The 18069-nt window shown below is 74.4% G+C and overlaps 12 non-coding genes and 5 pseudogenes across 12 annotated transcripts; all 17 read right to left on the bottom strand.

The window, feature by feature from the left end:
• Positions 1 to 768: 768 nt before the first annotated feature.
• On the bottom strand, positions 769 to 887 carry LOC133075394 (5S ribosomal RNA; annotated as a pseudogene).
• Positions 888 to 1833: 946 nt separating this feature from the next.
• LOC133078019 (5S ribosomal RNA) lies at positions 1834 to 1952 on the bottom strand. The gene has a single exon (XR_009697829.1). It is a non-coding gene; the product is annotated as a 5S ribosomal RNA (ribosomal RNA).
• A 918-nt stretch (positions 1953 to 2870) lies between these two features.
• LOC133077966 (5S ribosomal RNA) lies at positions 2871 to 2989 on the bottom strand. The gene has a single exon (XR_009697827.1). It is a non-coding gene; the product is annotated as a 5S ribosomal RNA (ribosomal RNA).
• Positions 2990 to 3899: 910 nt separating this feature from the next.
• LOC133075387 (5S ribosomal RNA) lies at positions 3900 to 4018 on the bottom strand (annotated as a pseudogene).
• Positions 4019 to 4958: 940 nt separating this feature from the next.
• LOC133077915 (5S ribosomal RNA) lies at positions 4959 to 5077 on the bottom strand. Its single transcript, XR_009697806.1, has one exon. It is a non-coding gene; the product is annotated as a 5S ribosomal RNA (ribosomal RNA).
• Positions 5078 to 5995: 918 nt separating this feature from the next.
• Positions 5996 to 6114, bottom strand: LOC133104525 (5S ribosomal RNA). Its single transcript, XR_009703602.1, has one exon. It is a non-coding gene; the product is annotated as a 5S ribosomal RNA (ribosomal RNA).
• A 909-nt stretch (positions 6115 to 7023) lies between these two features.
• On the bottom strand, positions 7024 to 7142 carry LOC133075385 (5S ribosomal RNA; annotated as a pseudogene).
• Positions 7143 to 8088: 946 nt separating this feature from the next.
• Positions 8089 to 8207, bottom strand: LOC133077861 (5S ribosomal RNA). Its single transcript, XR_009697798.1, has one exon. It is a non-coding gene; the product is annotated as a 5S ribosomal RNA (ribosomal RNA).
• A 918-nt stretch (positions 8208 to 9125) lies between these two features.
• Positions 9126 to 9244, bottom strand: LOC133077805 (5S ribosomal RNA). The gene has a single exon (XR_009697788.1). It is a non-coding gene; the product is annotated as a 5S ribosomal RNA (ribosomal RNA).
• Positions 9245 to 10162: 918 nt separating this feature from the next.
• LOC133104270 (5S ribosomal RNA) lies at positions 10163 to 10281 on the bottom strand. Its single transcript, XR_009703507.1, has one exon. It is a non-coding gene; the product is annotated as a 5S ribosomal RNA (ribosomal RNA).
• Positions 10282 to 11191: 910 nt separating this feature from the next.
• LOC133075380 (5S ribosomal RNA) lies at positions 11192 to 11310 on the bottom strand (annotated as a pseudogene).
• Positions 11311 to 12256: 946 nt separating this feature from the next.
• LOC133077722 (5S ribosomal RNA) lies at positions 12257 to 12375 on the bottom strand. The gene has a single exon (XR_009697787.1). It is a non-coding gene; the product is annotated as a 5S ribosomal RNA (ribosomal RNA).
• A 918-nt stretch (positions 12376 to 13293) lies between these two features.
• LOC133077642 (5S ribosomal RNA) lies at positions 13294 to 13412 on the bottom strand. The gene has a single exon (XR_009697786.1). It is a non-coding gene; the product is annotated as a 5S ribosomal RNA (ribosomal RNA).
• Positions 13413 to 14330: 918 nt separating this feature from the next.
• LOC133104256 (5S ribosomal RNA) lies at positions 14331 to 14449 on the bottom strand. Its single transcript, XR_009703505.1, has one exon. It is a non-coding gene; the product is annotated as a 5S ribosomal RNA (ribosomal RNA).
• Positions 14450 to 15359: 910 nt separating this feature from the next.
• LOC133075377 (5S ribosomal RNA) lies at positions 15360 to 15478 on the bottom strand (annotated as a pseudogene).
• Positions 15479 to 16418: 940 nt separating this feature from the next.
• On the bottom strand, positions 16419 to 16537 carry LOC133077576 (5S ribosomal RNA). Its single transcript, XR_009697785.1, has one exon. It is a non-coding gene; the product is annotated as a 5S ribosomal RNA (ribosomal RNA).
• Positions 16538 to 17455: 918 nt separating this feature from the next.
• Positions 17456 to 17574, bottom strand: LOC133077508 (5S ribosomal RNA). Its single transcript, XR_009697777.1, has one exon. It is a non-coding gene; the product is annotated as a 5S ribosomal RNA (ribosomal RNA).
• Between the last annotated feature and the right edge of the window lie 495 nt (positions 17575 to 18069).

Here is an 18069-nt window from a genome sequence, read left to right as displayed (position 1 = left end):
GTGGCGGAGTGGTGGGCCACCTCGCAGCCCAGGGCGGGCGGGACGCTCCAGGCCCGTCGGCGCTTGGCGCCCCGCCGCAGATCCCGCTCGACGCTCACAGGGAGGCGGCCCCGGAGGCTTCAGGGCCCGGCGGCCGCGGTCCCTTGGGCATCCCCCCCTGCCCGCCCACGCGGAGTTAGGCGCAGCCCGGCCACGGCCGGGCCGGCCCTCCGGCCGGGCAGCAGCTGGCCCGAAGCCACTGGGAGCCACCATGGAGTGGGCACGGCCCCTTAGCCCCAGCAAGGCCCCCCCTTGCCCCCACGCCGCCCGCCGAGCACAGGACCCCGGCCCTGGTGGACGGCAGGCCCGGAGAAGCGGCCCCGGCCCCCGCCCCCGCTCCCGCCCCCGGCCGTGGCGAAACGGCGGAGGGGGGGCTTTTTCCGGAGGGAGCTGTGGAGAGACACACGGGCAGACAGGGGGCTGCGGCGCGGCTGGGCTCCGGTGGGGGCGGCCAAGTGCAGGTCGAGGGCTTCGTGGGCCGCACGGACGGTACCCCGGCCTGCGGCGGAGTCTGGGTCCGGGCGAGCCACCACGGGAGCGGCTGGGGTGGCGGCTGCCTTCCAGGGCCGCATTCTGGCCGCATGTCCAGCCAGCTCGGCGGGGAGCGATCCCTCCGGCGCGCTGTGTTGGGAGGGACGTGAGGAGGTGAGGCCTGCAGCGGTGCTCAGCGGGGCGGAGGCGGCCTCGGCCGCGGGCCACTAAATGTCAAGGCGGAGCGGGAGGCAAAAAAGCCTACAGCACTCGGTATTCCCATGTGGTCTCCCATCCAGGTACGAAACAGGCCAGACCCTGATTAGCTTCCGAGATCAGACGAGGTGTGGTGCGTTCAGGGAGGTGTGGCCGTAGAATGCAGCGGGGGCCACGGTGTGCCTCTTGAGGCTTAGCTTCGCTGGTGCTGGCGACTTACCGCCAGCCCGGCAGCCAACCCTCTCCGGCGCGGCCCTGCCGTCCGCCCAGGCAAGCGACAGGAGGCCTCGAGGGCCCGGGGGTGGTGGAGTTGTGGGCGACTTCGCAGCTCAGGTCAGGCGGGACCCTCCAGGCCTGTAGGCGCTTGGCCCTCCGCCCCAGAGCCGCTCAACGCTCACAGGACTTGGCCCCGGAGGCTTAAGGGCCTGTGGCCCTCGGTCCCTTGTGCATTCCCCACCCTGTCAATCCACACAGTGCTAGGCGCAGCCCAGCCACGGCCTGGCCGGCCCGCCTGCCCAACGGCAGTTGGCCCGAAGCCACTGGGAGCCACCATTGAGCCGGCACGGCCCCTTAGACACAGCAACGCCACCCTTGCCCCCACGCCAACTGCCGAGCAAAGTTCCCGGCGCCTGGTGTCTAGCCAGCCCAGCGAACCGGTCCCAGCCCACGACCCCGCTCCCACTCTCGGCCGTGGCGAAGTGGCAAAGGGTGGGCTTTTTCCGGAGGGAGCTGTGGAGAGACACACGGGCAGACAGGGGGCTGCGGCGCGGCTGGGCTCCGGTGGGGGCGGCCAAGTGCAGGTCGAGGGCTTCGTGGGCCGCATGGACGGCACCCCGGCCTGCGGCGGAGTCTGGGTCCGGGCCAGCCACCACGGGAGCGGCTGGGGTGGCGGCTGCCTTCCAGGGCCGCCTTCTGGCCGCCTGGCCGGCCAGGCCGGCGCGGAGCGCCCCCTCTGGCGCGCTGTGGTGGGAGGGGCCGGAGGAGGTGGGGCCTGCAGCGCTGCCCGGCGGGGGCGGGGGCGGGGGCGGAGGCAGCGGCCTCGGCCTTGGCCTCGGCCTCGGCCTAGGCCGCGGGCGACTAAAGGAGAAGGCGGAGCGGGAGGCAAAAAGCCTACAGCACCCGGTATTCCCAGGCGGTCTCCCATCCAAGTACTAACCAGGCCCGACCCTGCTTAGCTTCCGAGATCAGACGAGATCGGGCGCGTTCAGGGTGGTATGGCCGTAGACGTTAAAAGGGGCCCGCGGAGTGCCTCTTGAGGCCCAGCTTCGCTGGCGCTTGTGCCTCCCCGCCAGCCCGGCGGCCAGCCCGCCCCGGCAGGGCCCCGCCGCCCGCCCAGGCAGGGCAACGGCGGCCTCGGGTACCAGGGGGGTGGCGGAGGGTTCGGCGACCTCCCAGCCCAGGGCGGGCGGGACCCACCAAACCGTTCGGCGCTTGGCGCCCCGCCCCAGATCCCGCACGTCGCTCACAGGGACGTGGCCCCGGAGGCTTCAGGGCCCGGGGCCCGCGGTCCCTTGGGCCTCCCCTCTGCCCGCCCACGCGGCGCTAGGCGCAGCCCAGCCGCAGCCCGGGCCGGCCCTCCTGCCCGACGGCAGTCGGCCCTTAACCCACTGGGAGCCACCATTGAGTCGGCACGGCCCCTTAGCCCCAGCAAGGCCACCCTTGCCCCCACGCCACCCGCCGAGCACAGGACCCGGCGCCTTGTGGCCGGCCGGCCCGGAGCACCGGCCCCGGCCCCCGCCCCCGCTCCCGCCCCCGGCCGTGGCGAAACGGCGGAGGGGGGGCTTTTTCCGGAGGGAGCTGTGGAGAGACACACCGGCAGATAGGTGGCTGCGCCGGGGCTGGGCGCTGGTGGGGGCGGCCAGGTGCAGGTCAAGGGGCTCGCGGGCCGCACGGCCGGCACCCGGGCCTGAGGCGGAGTCTGGGTTCAGGCCAGCCACCCCGGGAGCGGCTGGGATGCGGCTGCCTTCCAGGGCCGCCTTCTGGCCGCCTGGCCGGCCAGGCAGGCGGAGAGCGCCCCCTCTGGCGCGCTGTGGTGGGAGGGGCCGGAGGAGGTGGGGCCTGCAGCGGTGCCCGGCGGGGGCGGGGGCGGGGGCGGGGGCGGAGGCGGCGGGCGACTAAAGGAGAAGGCGGAGCGGGAGGCAAAAAGCCTACAGCACCCGGTATTCCCAGGCGGTCTCCCATCCAAGTACTAACCAGGCCCGACCCTGCTTAGCTTCCGAGATCAGACGAGATCGGGCGCGTTCAGGGTGGTATGGCCGTAGACGCAGGAGGGGCCCGCGCGGTGCCTCTTGAGGCCCAGCTTCGCTGGCGCCTGCGCCTTACCGCCATGCCGGCGGCCAGCCCTCTCCGGCAGGGCCCTGCCGCCCGCCCAGGCAGGCGACAGGAGGCCTCGGGGACCCGGGGGTGGCGGAGTGGTGGGCCACCTCGCAGCCCAGGGCGGGCGGGACGCTCCAGGCCCGTCGGCGCTTGGCGCCCCGCCGCAGATCCCGCTCGACGCTCACAGGGACGCGGCCCCGGAGGCTTCAGGGCCCGGCGGCCGCGGTCCCTTGGGCATCCCCCCCTGCCCGCCCACGCGGAGTTAGGCGCAGCCCGGCCACGGCCGGGCCGGCCCTCCGGCCGGGCAGCAGCTGGCCCGAAGCCACTGGGAGCCACCATGGAGTGGGCACGGCCCCTTAGCCCCAGCAAGGCCCCCCCTTGCCCCCACGCCGCCCGCCGAGCACAGGACCCCGGCCCTGGTGGCCGGCAGGCCCGGAGAAGCGGCCCCGGCCCCCGCCCCCGCTCCCGCCCCCGGCCGTGGCGAAACGGCGGAGGCGGGGGCTTTTTCCGGAGGGAGCTGTGGAGAGACACACGGGCAGACAGGGGGCTGCGGCGCGGCTGGGCTCCGGTGGGGGCGGCCAAGTGCAGGTCGAGGGCCTCGCGGGCCGCACGGACGGCACCCCGGCCTGCGGTGGAGTCTGGGTCCGGGCCAGCCACCACGGGAGCGGCTGGGGTGGCGGCTGCCTTCCAGGGCCGCATTCTGGCCGCATGTCCAGCCAGCTCGGCGGGGAGCGATCCCTCCGGCGCGCTGTGTTGGGAGGGACGTGAGGAGGTGAGGCCTGCAGCGGTGCTCAGCGGGGGCGGAGGCGGCCTCGGCCGCGGGCCACTAAATGTCAAGGCGGAGCGGGAGGCAAAAAAGCCTACAGCACTCGGTATTCCCATGTGGTCTCCCATCCAGGTACGAAACAGGCCAGACCCTGATTAGCTTCCGAGATCAGACGAGGTGTGGTGCGTTCAGGGAGGTGTGGCCGTAGAATGCAGCGGGGGCCACGGTGTGCCTCTTGAGGCTTAGCTTCGCTGGTGCTGGCGACTTACCGCCAGCCCGGCAGCCAACCCTCTCCGGCGCGGCCCTGCCGTCCGCCCAGGCAAGCGACAGGAGGCCTCGAGGGCCCGGGGGTGGTGGAGTTGTGGGCGACTTCGCAGCTCAGGTCAGGCGGGACCCTCCAGGCCTGTAGGCGCTTGGCCCTCCGCCCCAGAGCCGCTCAACGCTCACAGGACTTGGCCCCGGAGGCTTAAGGGCCTGTGGCCCTCGGTCCCTTGTGCATTCCCCACCCTGTCAATCCACACAGTGCTAGGCGCAGCCCAGCCACGGCCTGGCCGGCCCGCCTGCCCAACGGCAGTTGGCCCGAAGCCACTGGGAGCCACCATTGAGCCGGCACGGCCCCTTAGACACAGCAACGCCACACTTGCCCCCACGCCAACTGCCGAGCAAAGTTCCCGGCGCCTGGTGTCTAGCCAGCCCAGCGAACCGGTCCCAGCCCACGACCCCGCTCCCACTCTCGGCCGTGGCGAAGTGGCAAAGGGTGGGCTTTTTCCGGAGGGAGCTGTGGAGAGACACACGGGCAGACAGGGGGCTGCGGCGCGGCTGGGCTCCGGTGGGGGCGGCCAAGTGCAGGTCGAGGGCTTCGTGGGCCGCACGGATGGCACCCCGGCCTGCGGCGGAGTCTGGGTCCGGGCCAGCCACCACGGGAGCGGCTGGGGTGGCGGCTGCCTTCCAGGGCCGCCTTCTGGCCGCCTGGCCGGCCAGGCCGGCGCGGAGCGCCCCCTCTGGCGCGCTGTGGTGGGAGGGGCCGGAGGAGGTGGGGCCTGCAGCGCTGCCCGGCGGGGGCGGGGGCGGGGGCGGAGGCAGCGGCCTCGGCCTCGGCCTCGGCCTAGGCCGCGGGCGACTAAAGGAGAAGGCGGAGCGGGAGGCAAAAAGCCTACAGCACCCGGTATTCCCAGGCGGTCTCCCATCCAAGTACTAACCAGGCCCGACCCTGCTTAGCTTCCGAGATCAGACGAGATCGGGCGCGTTCAGGGTGGTATGGCCGTAGACGTTAAGAGGGGCCCGCGGAGTGCCTCTTGAGGCCCAGCTTCGCTGGCGCTTGCGCCTCCCCGCCAGCCCGGCGGCCAGCCCGCCCCGGCAGGGCCCCGCCGCCCGCCCAGGCAGGGCAACGGCGGCCTCGGGTACCAGGGGGGTGGCGGAGGGTTCGGCGACCTCCCAGCCCAGGGCGGGCGGGACCCACCAAACCGTTCGGCGCTTGGCGCCCCGCCCCAGATCCCGCACGTCGCTCACAGGGACGTGGCCCCGGAGGCTTCAGGGCCCGGGGCCCGCGGTCCCTTGGGCCTCCCCTCTGCCCGCCCACGCGGCGCTAGGCGCAGCCCAGCCGCAGCCCGGGCCGGCCCTCCTGCCCGACGGCAGTCGGCCCTTAACCCACTGGGAGCCACCATTGAGTCGGCACGGCCCCTTAGCCCCAGCAAGGCCACCCTTGCCCCCACGCCACCCGCCGAGCACAGGACCCGGCGCCTTGTGGCCGGCCGGCCCGGAGCACCGGCCCCGGCCCCCGCCCCCGCTCCCGCCCCCGGCCGTGGCGAAACGGCGGAGGGGGGGCTTTTTCCGGAGGGAGCTGTGGAGAGACACACCGGCAGATAGGTGGCTGCGCCGGGGCTGGGCGCTGGTGGGGGCGGCCAGGTGCAGGTCAAGGGGCTCGCGGGCCGCACGGCCGGCACCCGGGCCTGAGGCGGAGTCTGGGTTCAGGCCAGCCACCCCGGGAGCGGCTGGGATGCGGCTGCCTTCCAGGGCCGCCTTCTGGCCGCCTGGCCGGCCAGGCAGGCGGAGAGCGCCCCCTCTGGCGCGCTGTGGTGGGAGGGGCCGGAGGAGGTGGGGCCTGCAGCGGTGCCCGGCGGGGGCGGGGGCGGGGGCGGGGGCGGAGGCGGCGGGCGACTAAAGGAGAAGGCGGAGCGGGAGGCAAAAAGCCTACAGCACCCGGTATTCCCAGGCGGTCTCCCATCCAAGTACTAACCAGGCCCGACCCTGCTTAGCTTCTGAGATCAGACGAGATCGGGCGCGTTCAGGGTGGTATGGCCGTAGACGCAGGAGGGGCCCGCGCGGTGCCTCTTGAGGCCCAGCTTCGCTGGCGCCTGCGCCTTACCGCCATGCCGGCGGCCAGCCCTCTCCGGCAGGGCCCTGCCGCCCGCCCAGGCAGGCGACAGGAGGCCTCGGGGACCCGGGGGTGGCGGAGTGGTGGGCCACCTCGCAGCCCAGGGCGGGCGGGACGCTCCAGGCCCGTCGGCGCTTGGCGCCCCGCCGCAGATCCCGCTCGACGCTCACAGGGACGCGGCCCCGGAGGCTTCAGGGCCCGGCGGCCGCGGTCCCTTGGGCATCCCCCCCTGCCCGCCCACGCGGAGTTAGGCGCAGCCCGGCCACGGCCGGGCCGGCCCTCCGGCCGGGCAGCAGCTGGCCCGAAGCCACTGGGAGCCACCATGGAGTGGGCACGGCCCCTTAGCCCCAGCAAGGCCCCCCCTTGCCCCCACGCCGCCCGCCGAGCACAGGACCCCGGCCCTGGTGGCCGGCAGGCCCGGAGAAGCGGCCCCGGCCCCCGCCCCCGCTCCCGCCCCCGGCCGTGGCGAAACGGCGGAGGGGGGGCTTTTTCCGGAGGGAGCTGTGGAGAGACACACGGGCAGACAGGGGGCTGCGGCGCGGCTGGGCTCCGGTGGGGGCGGCCAAGTGCAGGTCGAGGGCCTCGCGGGCCGCACGGACGGCACCCCGGCCTGCGGCGGAGTCTGGGTCCGGGCCAGCCACAACGGGAGCGGCTGGGGTGGCGGCTGCCTTCCAGGGCCGCATTCTGGCCGCATGTCCAGCCAGCTCGGCGGGGAGCGATCCCTCCGGCGCGCTGTGTTGGGAGGGACGTGAGGAGGTGAGGCCTGCAGCGGTGCTCAGCGGGGGCGGAGGCGGCCTCGGCCGCGGGCCACTAAATGTCAAGGCGGAGCGGGAGGCAAAAAAGCCTACAGCACTCGGTATTCCCATGTGGTCTCCCATCCAGGTACGAAACAGGCCAGACCCTGATTAGCTTCCGAGATCAGACGAGGTGTGGTGCGTTCAGGGAGGTGTGGCCGTAGAATGCAGCGGGGGCCACGGTGTGCCTCTTGAGGCTTAGCTTCGCTGGTGCTGGCGACTTACCGCCAGCCCGGCAGCCAACCCTCTCCGGCGCGGCCCTGCCGTCCGCCCAGGCAAGCGACAGGAGGCCTCGAGGGCCCGGGGGTGGTGGAGTTGTGGGCGACTTCGCAGCTCAGGTCAGGCGGGACCCTCCAGGCCTGTAGGCGCTTGGCCCTCCGCCCCAGAGCCGCTCAACGCTCACAGGACTTGGCCCCGGAGGCTTAAGGGCCTGTGGCCCTCGGTCCCTTGTGTATTCCCCACCCTGTCAATCCACACAGTGCTAGGCGCAGCCCAGCCACGGCCTGGCCGGCCCGCCTGCCCAACGGCAGTTGGCCCGAAGCCACTGGGAGCCACCATTGAGCCGGCACGGCCCCTTAGACACAGCAACGCCACCCTTGCCCCCACGCCAACTGCCGAGCAAAGTTCCCGGCGCCTGGTGTCTAGCCAGCCCAGCGAACCGGTCCCAGCCCACGACCCCGCTCCCACTCTCGGCCGTGGCGAAGTGGCAAAGGGTGGGCTTTTTCCGGAGGGAGCTGTGGAGAGACACACGGGCAGACAGGGGGCTGCGGCGCGGCTGGGCTCCGGTGGGGGCGGCCAAGTGCAGGTCGAGGGCTTCGTGGGCCGCACGGACGGCACCCCGGCCTGCGGCGGAGTCTGGGTCCGGGCCAGCCACCACGGGAGCGGCTGGGGTGGCGGCTGCCTTCCAGGGCCGCCTTCTGGCCGCCTGGCCGGCCAGGCCGGCGCGGAGCGCCCCCTCTGGCGCGCTGTGGTGGGAGGGGCCGGAGGAGGTGGGGCCTGCAGCGCTGCCCGGCGGGGGCGGGGGCGGGGGCGGAGGCAGCGGCCTCGGCCTTGGCCTCGGCCTCGGCCTAGGCCGCGGGCGACTAAAGGAGAAGGCGGAGCGGGAGGCAAAAAGCCTACAGCACCCGGTATTCCCAGGCGGTCTCCCATCCAAGTACTAACCAGGCCCGACCCTGCTTAGCTTCCGAGATCAGACGAGATCGGGCGCGTTCAGGGTGGTATGGCCGTAGACGTTAAAAGGGGCCCGCGGAGTGCCTCTTGAGGCCCAGCTTCGCTGGCGCTTGTGCCTCCCCGCCAGCCCGGCGGCCAGCCCGCCCCGGCAGGGCCCCGCCGCCCGCCCAGGCAGGGCAACGGCGGCCTCGGGTACCAGGGGGGTGGCGGAGGGTTCGGCGACCTCCCAGCCCAGGGCGGGCGGGACCCACCAAACCGTTCGGCGCTTGGCGCCCCGCCCCAGATCCCGCACGTCGCTCACAGGGACGTGGCCCCGGAGGCTTCAGGGCCCGGGGCCCGCGGTCCCTTGGGCCTCCCCTCTGCCCGCCCACGCGGCGCTAGGCGCAGCCCAGCCGCAGCCCGGGCCGGCCCTCCTGCCCGACGGCAGTCGGCCCTTAACCCACTGGGAGCCACCATTGAGTCGGCACGGCCCCTTAGCCCCAGCAAGGCCACCCTTGCCCCCACGCCACCCGCCGAGCACAGGACCCGGCGCCTTGTGGCCGGCCGGCCCGGAGCACCGGCCCCGGCCCCCGCCCCCGCTCCCGCCCCCGGCCGTGGCGAAACGGCGGAGGGGGGGCTTTTTCCGGAGGGAGCTGTGGAGAGACACACCGGCAGATAGGTGGCTGCGCCGGGGCTGGGCGCTGGTGGGGGCGGCCAGGTGCAGGTCAAGGGGCTCGCGGGCCGCACGGCCGGCACCCGGGCCTGAGGCGGAGTCTGGGTTCAGGCCAGCCACCCCGGGAGCGGCTGGGATGCGGCTGCATTCCAGGGCCGCCTTCTGGCCGCCTGGCCGGCCAGGCAGGCGGAGAGCGCCCCCTCTGGCGCGCTGTGGTGGGAGGGGCCGGAGGAGGTGGGGCCTGCAGCGGTGCCCGGCGGGGGCGGGGGCGGGGGCGGGGGCGGAGGCAGCGGGCGACTAAAGGAGAAGGCGGAGCGGGAGGCAAAAAGCCTACAGCACCCGGTATTCCCAGGCGGTCTCCCATCCAAGTACTAACCAGGCCCGACCCTGCTTAGCTTCCGAGATCAGACGAGATCGGGCGCGTTCAGGGTGGTATGGCCGTAGACGTTAAAAGGGGCCCGCGGAGTGCCTCTTGAGGCCCAGCTTCGCTGGCGCTTGCGCCTCCCCGCCAGCCCGGCGGCCAGCCCGCCCCGGCAGGGCCCCGCCGCCCGCCCAGGCAGGGCAACGGCGGCCTCGGGTACCAGGGGGGTGGCGGAGGGTTCGGCGACCTCCCAGCCCAGGGCGGGCGGGACCCACCAAACCGTTCGGCGCTTGGCGCCCCGCCCCAGATCCCGCACGTCGCTCACAGGGACGTGGCCCCGGAGGCTTCAGGGCCCGGGGCCCGCGGTCCCTTGGGCCTCCCCTCTGCCCGCCCACGCGGCGCTAGGCGCAGCCCAGCCGCAGCCCGGGCCGGCCCTCCTGCCCGACGGCAGTCGGCCCTTAACCCACTGGGAGCCACCATTGAGTCGGCACGGCCCCTTAGCCCCAGCAAGGCCACCCTTGCCCCCACGCCACCCGCCGAGCACAGGACCCGGCGCCTTGTGGCCGGCCGGCCCGGAGCACCGGCCCCGGCCCCCGCCCCCGCTCCCGCCCCCGGCCGTGGCGAAACGGCGGAGGGGGGGCTTTTTCCGGAGGGAGCTGTGGAGAGACACACCGGCAGATAGGTGGCTGCGCCGGGGCTGGGCGCTGGTGGGGGCGGCCAGGTGCAGGTCAAGGGGCTCGCGGGCCGCACGGCCGGCACCCGGGCCTGAGGCGGAGTCTGGGTTCAGGCCAGCCACCCCGGGAGCGGCTGGGATGCGGCTGCCTTCCAGGGCCGCCTTCTGGCCGCCTGGCCGGCCAGGCAGGCGGAGAGCGCCCCCTCTGGCGCGCTGTGGTGGGAGGGGCCGGAGGAGGTGGGGCCTGCAGCGGTGCCCGGCGGGGGCGGGGGCGGGGGCGGGGGCGGAGGCGGCGGGCGACTAAAGGAGAAGGCGGAGCGGGAGGCAAAAAGCCTACAGCACCCGGTATTCCCAGGCGGTCTCCCATCCAAGTACTAAACAGGCCCGACCCTGCTTAGCTTCCGAGATCAGACGAGATCGGGCGCGTTCAGGGTGGTATGGCCGTAGACGCAGGAGGGGCCCGCGCGGTGCCTCTTGAGGCCCAGCTTCGCTGGCGCCTGCGCCTTACCGCCATGCCGGCGGCCAGCCCTCTCCGGCAGGGCCCTGCCGCCCGCCCAGGCAGGCGACAGGAGGCCTCGGGGACCCGGGGGTGGCGGAGTGGTGGGCCACCTCGCAGCCCAGGGCGGGCGGGACGCTCCAGGCCCGTCGGCGCTTGGCGCCCCGCCGCAGATCCCGCTCGACGCTCACAGGGACGCGGCCCCGGAGGCTTCAGGGCCCGGCGGCCGCGGTCCCTTGGGCATCCCCCCCTGCCCGCCCACGCGGAGTTAGGCGCAGCCCGGCCACGGCCGGGCCGGCCCTCCGGCCGGGCAGCAGCTGGCCCGAAGCCACTGGGAGCCACCATGGAGTGGGCACGGCCCCTTAGCCCCAGCAAGGCCCCCCCTTGCCCCCACGCCGCCCGCCGAGCACAGGACCCCGGCCCTGGTGGCCGGCAGGCCCGGAGAAGCGGCCCCGGCCCCCGCCCCCGCTCCCGCCCCCGGCCGTGGCGAAACGGCGGAGGCGGGGGCTTTTTCCGGAGGGAGCTGTGGAGAGACACACGGGCAGACAGGGGGCTGCGGCGCGGCTGGGCTCCGGTGGGGGCGGCCAAGTGCAGGTCGAGGGCCTCGCGGGCCGCACGGACGGCACCCCGGCCTGCGGCGGAGTCTGGGTCCGGGCCAGCCACCACGGGAGCGGCTGGGGTGGCGGCTGCCTTCCAGGGCCGCATTCTGGCCGCATGTCCAGCCAGCTCGGCGGGGAGCGATCCCTCCGGCGCGCTGTGTTGGGAGGGACGTGAGGAGGTGAGGCCTGCAGCGGTGCTCAGCGGGGGCGGAGGCGGCCTCGGCCGCGGGCCACTAAATGTCAAGGCGGAGCGGGAGGCAAAAAAGCCTACAGCACTCGGTATTCCCATGTGGTCTCCCATCCAGGTACGAAACAGGCCAGACCCTGATTAGCTTCCGAGATCAGACGAGGTGTGGTGCGTTCAGGGAGGTGTGGCCGTAGAATGCAGCGGGGGCCACGGTGTGCCTCTTGAGGCTTAGCTTCGCTGGTGCTGGCGACTTACCGCCAGCCCGGCAGCCAACCCTCTCCGGCGCGGCCCTGCCGTCCGCCCAGGCAAGCGACAGGAGGCCTCGAGGGCCCGGGGGTGGTGGAGTTGTGGGCGACTTCGCAGCTCAGGTCAGGCGGGACCCTCCAGGCCTGTAGGCGCTTGGCCCTCCGCCCCAGAGCCGCTCAACGCTCACAGGACTTGGCCCCGGAGGCTTAAGGGCCTGTGGCCCTCGGTCCCTTGTGTATTCCCCACCCTGTCAATCCACACAGTGCTAGGCGCAGCCCAGCCACGGCCTGGCCGGCCCGCCTGCCCAACGGCAGTTGGCCCGAAGCCACTGGGAGCCACCATTGAGCCGGCACGGCCCCTTAGACACAGCAACGCCACCCTTGCCCCCACGCCAACTGCCGAGCAAAGTTCCCGGCGCCTGGTGTCTAGCCAGCCCAGCGAACCGGTCCCAGCCCACGACCCCGCTCCCACTCTCGGCCGTGGCGAAGTGGCAAAGGGTGGGCTTTTTCCGGAGGGAGCTGTGGAGAGACACACGGGCAGACAGGGGGCTGCGGCGCGGCTGGGCTCCGGTGGGGGCGGCCAAGTGCAGGTCGAGGGCTTCGTGGGCCGCACGGACGGCACCCCGGCCTGCGGCGGAGTCTGGGTCCGGGCCAGCCACCACGGGAGCGGCTGGGGTGGCGGCTGCCTTCCAGGGCCGCCTTCTGGCCGCCTGGCCGGCCAGGCCGGCGCGGAGCGCCCCCTCTGGCGCGCTGTGGTGGGAGGGGCCGGAGGAGGTGGGGCCTGCAGCGCTGCCCGGCGGGGGCGGGGGCGGGGGCGGAGGCAGCGGCCTCGGCCTTGGCCTCGGCCTCGGCCTAGGCCGCGGGCGACTAAAGGAGAAGGCGGAGCGGGAGGCAAAAAGCCTACAGCACCCGGTATTCCCAGGCGGTCTCCCATCCAAGTACTAACCAGGCCCGACCCTGCTTAGCTTCCGAGATCAGACGAGATCGGGCGCGTTCAGGGTGGTATGGCCGTAGACGTTAAAAGGGGCCCGCGGAGTGCCTCTTGAGGCCCAGCTTCGCTGGCGCTTGTGCCTCCCCGCCAGCCCGGCGGCCAGCCCGCCCCGGCAGGGCCCCGCCGCCCGCCCAGGCAGGGCAACGGCGGCCTCGGGTACCAGGGGGGTGGCGGAGGGTTCGGCGACCTCCCAGCCCAGGGCGGGCGGGACCCACCAAACCGTTCGGCGCTTGGCGCCCCGCCCCAGATCCCGCACGTCGCTCACAGGGACGTGGCCCCGGAGGCTTCAGGGCCCGGGGCCCGCGGTCCCTTGGGCCTCCCCTCTGCCCGCCCACGCGGCGCTAGGCGCAGCCCAGCCGCAGCCCGGGCCGGCCCTCCTGCCCGACGGCAGTCGGCCCTTAACCCACTGGGAGCCACCATTGAGTCGGCACGGCCCCTTAGCCCCAGCAAGGCCACCCTTGCCCCCACGCCACCCGCCGAGCACAGGACCCGGCGCCTTGTGGCCGGCCGGCCCGGAGCACCGGCCCCGGCCCCCGCCCCCGCTCCCGCCCCCGGCCGTGGCGAAACGGCGGAGGGGGGGCTTTTTCCGGAGGGAGCTGTGGAGAGACACACCGGCAGATAGGTGGCTGCGCCGGGGCTGGGCGCTGGTGGGGGCGGCCAGGTGCAGGTCAAGGGGCTCGCGGGCCGCACGGCCGGCACCCGGGCCTGAGGCGGAGTCTGGGTTCAGGCCAGCCACCCCGGGAGCGGCTGGGATGCGGCTGCATTCCAGGGCCGCCTTCTGGCCGCCTGGCCGGCCAGGCAGGCGGAGAGCGCCCCCTCTGGCGCGCTGTGGTGGGAGGGGCCGGAGGAGGTGGGGCCTGCAGCGGTGCCCGGCGGGGGCGGGGGCGGGGGCGGGGGCGGAGGCGGCGGGCGACTAAAGGAGAAGGCGGAGCGGGAGGCAAAAAGCCTACAGCACCCGGTATTCCCAGGCGGTCTCCCATCCAAGTACTAACCAGGCCCGACCCTGCTTAGCTTCCGAGATCAGACGAGATCGGGCGCGTTCAGGGTGGTATGGCCGTAGACGTTAAAAGGGGCCCGCGGAGTGCCTCTTGAGGCCCAGCTTCGCTGGCGCTTGCGCCTCCCCGCCAGCCCGGCGGCCAGCCCGCCCCGGCAGGGCCCCGCCGCCCGCCCAGGCAGGGCAACGGCGGCCTCGGGTACCAGGGGGGTGGCGGAGGGTTCGGCGACCTCCCAGCCCAGGGCGGGCGGGACCCACCAAACCGTTCGGCGCTTGGCGCCCCGCCCCAGATCCCGCACGTCGCTCACAGGGACGTGGCCCCGGAGGCTTCAGGGCCCGGGGCCCGCGGTCCCTTGGGCCTCCCCTCTGCCCGCCCACGCGGCGCTAGGCGCAGCCCAGCCGCAGCCCGGGCCGGCCCTCCTGCCCGACGGCAGTCGGCCCTTAACCCACTGGGAGCCACCATTGAGTCGGCACGGCCCCTTAGCCCCAGCAAGGCCACCCTTGCCCCCACGCCACCCGCCGAGCACAGGACCCGGCGCCTTGTGGCCGGCCGGCCCGGAGCACCGGCCCCGGCCCCCGCCCCCGCTCCCGCCCCCGGCCGTGGCGAAACGGCGGAGGGGGGGCTTTTTCCGGAGGGAGCTGTGGAGAGACACACCGGCAGATAGGTGGCTGCGCCGGGGCTGGGCGCTGGTGGGGGCGGCCAGGTGCAGGTCAAGGGGCTCGCGGGCCGCACGGCCGGCACCCGGGCCTGAGGCGGAGTCTGGGTTCAGGCCAGCCACCCCGGGAGCGGCTGGGATGCGGCTGCCTTCCAGGGCCGCCTTCTGGCCGCCTGGCCGGCCAGGCAGGCGGAGAGCGCCCCCTCTGGCGCGCTGTGGTGGGAGGGGCCGGAGGAGGTGGGGCCTGCAGCGGTGCCCGGCGGGGGCGGGGGCGGGGGCGGGGGCGGAGGCGGCGGGCGACTAAAGGAGAAGGCGGAGCGGGAGGCAAAAAGCCTACAGCACCCGGTATTCCCAGGCGGTCTCCCATCCAAGTACTAAACAGGCCCGACCCTGCTTAGCTTCCGAGATCAGACGAGATCGGGCGCGTTCAGGGTGGTATGGCCGTAGACGCAGGAGGGGCCCGCGCGGTGCCTCTTGAGGCCCAGCTTCGCTGGCGCCTGCGCCTTACCGCCATGCCGGCGGCCAGCCCTCTCCGGCAGGGCCCTGCCGCCCGCCCAGGCAGGCGACAGGAGGCCTCGGGGACCCGGGGGTGGCGGAGTGGTGGGCCACCTCGCAGCCCAGGGCGGGCGGGACGCTCCAGGCCCGTCGGCGCTTGGCGCCCCGCCGCAGATCCCGCTCGACGCTCACAGGGACGCGGCCCCGGAGGCTTCAGGGCCCGGCGGCCGCGGTCCCTTGGGCATCCCCCCCTGCCCGCCCACGCGGAGTTAGGCGCAGCCCGGCCACGGCCGGGCCGGCCCTCCGGCCGGGCAGCAGCTGGCCCGAAGCCACTGGGAGCCACCATGGAGTGGGCACGGCCCCTTAGCCCCAGCAAGGCCCCCCCTTGCCCCCACGCCGCCCGCCGAGCACAGGACCCCGGCCCTGGTGGCCGGCAGGCCCGGAGAAGCGGCCCCGGCCCCCGCCCCCGCTCCCGCCCCCGGCCGTGGCGAAACGGCGGAGGCGGGGGCTTTTTCCGGAGGGAGCTGTGGAGAGACACACGGGCAGACAGGGGGCTGCGGCGCGGCTGGGCTCCGGTGGGGGCGGCCAAGTGCAGGTCGAGGGCCTCGCGGGCCGCACGGACGGCACCCCGGCCTGCGGCGGAGTCTGGGTCCGGGCCAGCCACCACGGGAGCGGCTGGGGTGGCGGCTGCCTTCCAGGGCCGCATTCTGGCCGCATGTCCAGCCAGCTCGGCGGGGAGCGATCCCTCCGGCGCGCTGTGTTGGGAGGGACGTGAGGAGGTGAGGCCTGCAGCGGTGCTCAGCGGGGGCGGAGGCGGCCTCGGCCGCGGGCCACTAAATGTCAAGGCGGAGCGGGAGGCAAAAAAGCCTACAGCACTCGGTATTCCCATGTGGTCTCCCATCCAGGTACGAAACAGGCCAGACCCTGATTAGCTTCCGAGATCAGACGAGGTGTGGTGCGTTCAGGGAGGTGTGGCCGTAGAATGCAGCGGGGGCCACGGTGTGCCTCTTGAGGCTTAGCTTCGCTGGTGCTGGCGACTTACCGCCAGCCCGGCAGCCAACCCTCTCCGGCGCGGCCCTGCCGTCCGCCCAGGCAAGCGACAGGAGGCCTCGAGGGCCCGGGGGTGGTGGAGTTGTGGGCGACTTCGCAGCTCAGGTCAGGCGGGACCCTCCAGGCCTGTAGGCGCTTGGCCCTCCGCCCCAGAGCCGCTCAACGCTCACAGGACTTGGCCCCGGAGGCTTAAGGGCCTGTGGCCCTCGGTCCCTTGTGCATTCCCCACCCTGTCAATCCACACAGTGCTAGGCGCAGCCCAGCCACGGCCTGGCCGGCCCGCCTGCCCAACGGCAGTTGGCCCGAAGCCACTGGGAGCCACCATTGAGCCGGCACGGCCCCTTAGACACAGCAACGCCACCCTTGCCCCCACGCCAACTGCCGAGCAAAGTTCCTGGCGCCTGGTGTCTAGCCAGCCCAGCGAACCGGTCCCAGCCCACGACCCCGCTCCCACTCTCGGCCGTGGCGAAGTGGCAAAGGGTGGGCTTTTTCCGGAGGGAGCTGTGGAGAGACACACGGGCAGACAGGGGGCTGCGGCGCGGCTGGGCTCCGGTGGGGGCGGCCAAGTGCAGGTCGAGGGCTTCGTGGGCCGCACGGATGGCACCCCGGCCTGCGGCGGAGTCTGGGTCCGGGCCAGCCACCACGGGAGCGGCTGGGGTGGCGGCTGCCTTCCAGGGCCGCCTTCTGGCCGCCTGGCCGGCCAGGCCGGCGCGGAGCGCCCCCTCTGGCGCGCTGTGGTGGGAGGGGCCGGAGGAGGTGGGGCCTGCAGCGCTGCCCGGCGGGGGCGGGGGCGGGGGCGGAGGCAGCGGCCTCGGCCTCGGCCTCGGCCTAGGCCGCGGGCGACTAAAGGAGAAGGCGGAGCGGGAGGCAAAAAGCCTACAGCACCCGGTATTCCCAGGCGGTCTCCCATCCAAGTACTAACCAGGCCCGACCCTGCTTAGCTTCCGAGATCAGACGAGATCGGGCGCGTTCAGGGTGGTATGGCCGTAGACGTTAAGAGGGGCCCGCGGAGTGCCTCTTGAGGCCCAGCTTCGCTGGCGCTTGCGCCTCCCCGCCAGCCCGGCGGCCAGCCCGCCCCAGCAGGGCCCCGCCGCCCGCCCAGGCAGGGCAACGGCGGCCTCGGGTACCAGGGGGGTGGCGGAGGGTTCGGCGACCTCCCAGCCCAGGGCGGGCGGGACCCACCAAACCGTTCGGCGCTTGGCGCCCCGCCCCAGATCCCGCACGTCGCTCACAGGGACGTGGCCCCGGAGGCTTCAGGGCCCGGGGCCCGCGGTCCCTTGGGCCTCCCCTCTGCCCGCCCACGCGGCGCTAGGCGCAGCCCAGCCGCAGCCCGGGCCGGCCCTCCTGCCCGACGGCAGTCGGCCCTTAACCCACTGGGAGCCACCATTGAGTCGGCACGGCCCCTTAGCCCCAGCAAGGCCACCCTTGCCCCCACGCCACCCGCCGAGCACAGGACCCGGCGCCTTGTGGCCGGCCGGCCCGGAGCACCGGCCCCGGCCCCCGCCCCCGCTCCCGCCCCCGGCCGTGGCGAAACGGCGGAGGGGGGGCTTTTTCCGGAGGGAGCTGTGGAGAGACACACCGGCAGATAGGTGGCTGCGCCGGGGCTGGGCGCTGGTGGGGGCGGCCAGGTGCAGGTCAAGGGGCTCGCGGGCCGCACGGCCGGCACCCGGGCCTGAGGCGGAGTCTGGGTTCAGGCCAGCCACCCCGGGAGCGGCTGGGATGCGGCTGCCTTCCAGGGCCGCCTTCTGGCCGCCTGGCCGGCCAGGCAGGCGGAGAGCGCCCCCTCTGGCGCGCTGTGGTGGGAGGGGCCGGAGGAGGTGGGGCCTGCAGCGGTGCCCGGCGGGGGCGGGGGCGGGGGCGGGGGCGGAGGCGGCGGGCGACTAAAGGAGAAGGCGGAGCGGGAGGCAAAAAGCCTACAGCACCCGGTATTCCCAGGCGGTCTCCCATCCAAGTACTAACCAGGCCCGACCCTGCTTAGCTTCCGAGATCAGACGAGATCGGGCGCGTTCAGGGTGGTATGGCCGTAGACGCAGGAGGGGCCCGCGCGGTGCCTCTTGAGGCCCAGCTTCGCTGGCGCCTGCGCCTTACCGCCATGCCGGCGGCCAGCCCTCTCCGGCAGGGCCCTGCCGCCCGCCCAGGCAGGCGACAGGAGGCCTCGGGGACCCGGGGGTGGCGGAGTGGTGGGCCACCTCGCAGCCCAGGGCGGGCGGGACGCTCCAGGCCCGTCGGCGCTTGGCGCCCCGCCGCAGATCCCGCTCGACGCTCACAGGGACGCGGCCCCGGAGGCTTCAGGGCCCGGCGGCCGCGGTCCCTTGGGCATCCCCCCCTGCCCGCCCACGCGGAGTTAGGCGCAGCCCGGCCACGGCCGGGCCGGCCCTCCGGCCGGGCAGCAGCTGGCCCGAAGCCACTGGGAGCCACCATGGAGTGGGCACGGCCCCTTAGCCCCAGCAAGGCCCCCCCTTGCCCCCACGCCGCCCGCCGAGCACAGGACCCCGGCCCTGGTGGCCGGCAGGCCCGGAGAAGC

Source organism: Eubalaena glacialis, chromosome 1 (genome assembly GCF_028564815.1).
Source record: "Eubalaena glacialis isolate mEubGla1 chromosome 1, mEubGla1.1.hap2.+ XY, whole genome shotgun sequence".
In the NCBI taxonomy this organism is placed as follows: Eukaryota; Metazoa; Chordata; class Mammalia; order Artiodactyla; family Balaenidae; genus Eubalaena; species Eubalaena glacialis.
The sequence above is the reverse complement of the archived record's forward strand: the minus strand, read 5'-3'. Positions and strand labels throughout refer to the sequence as shown.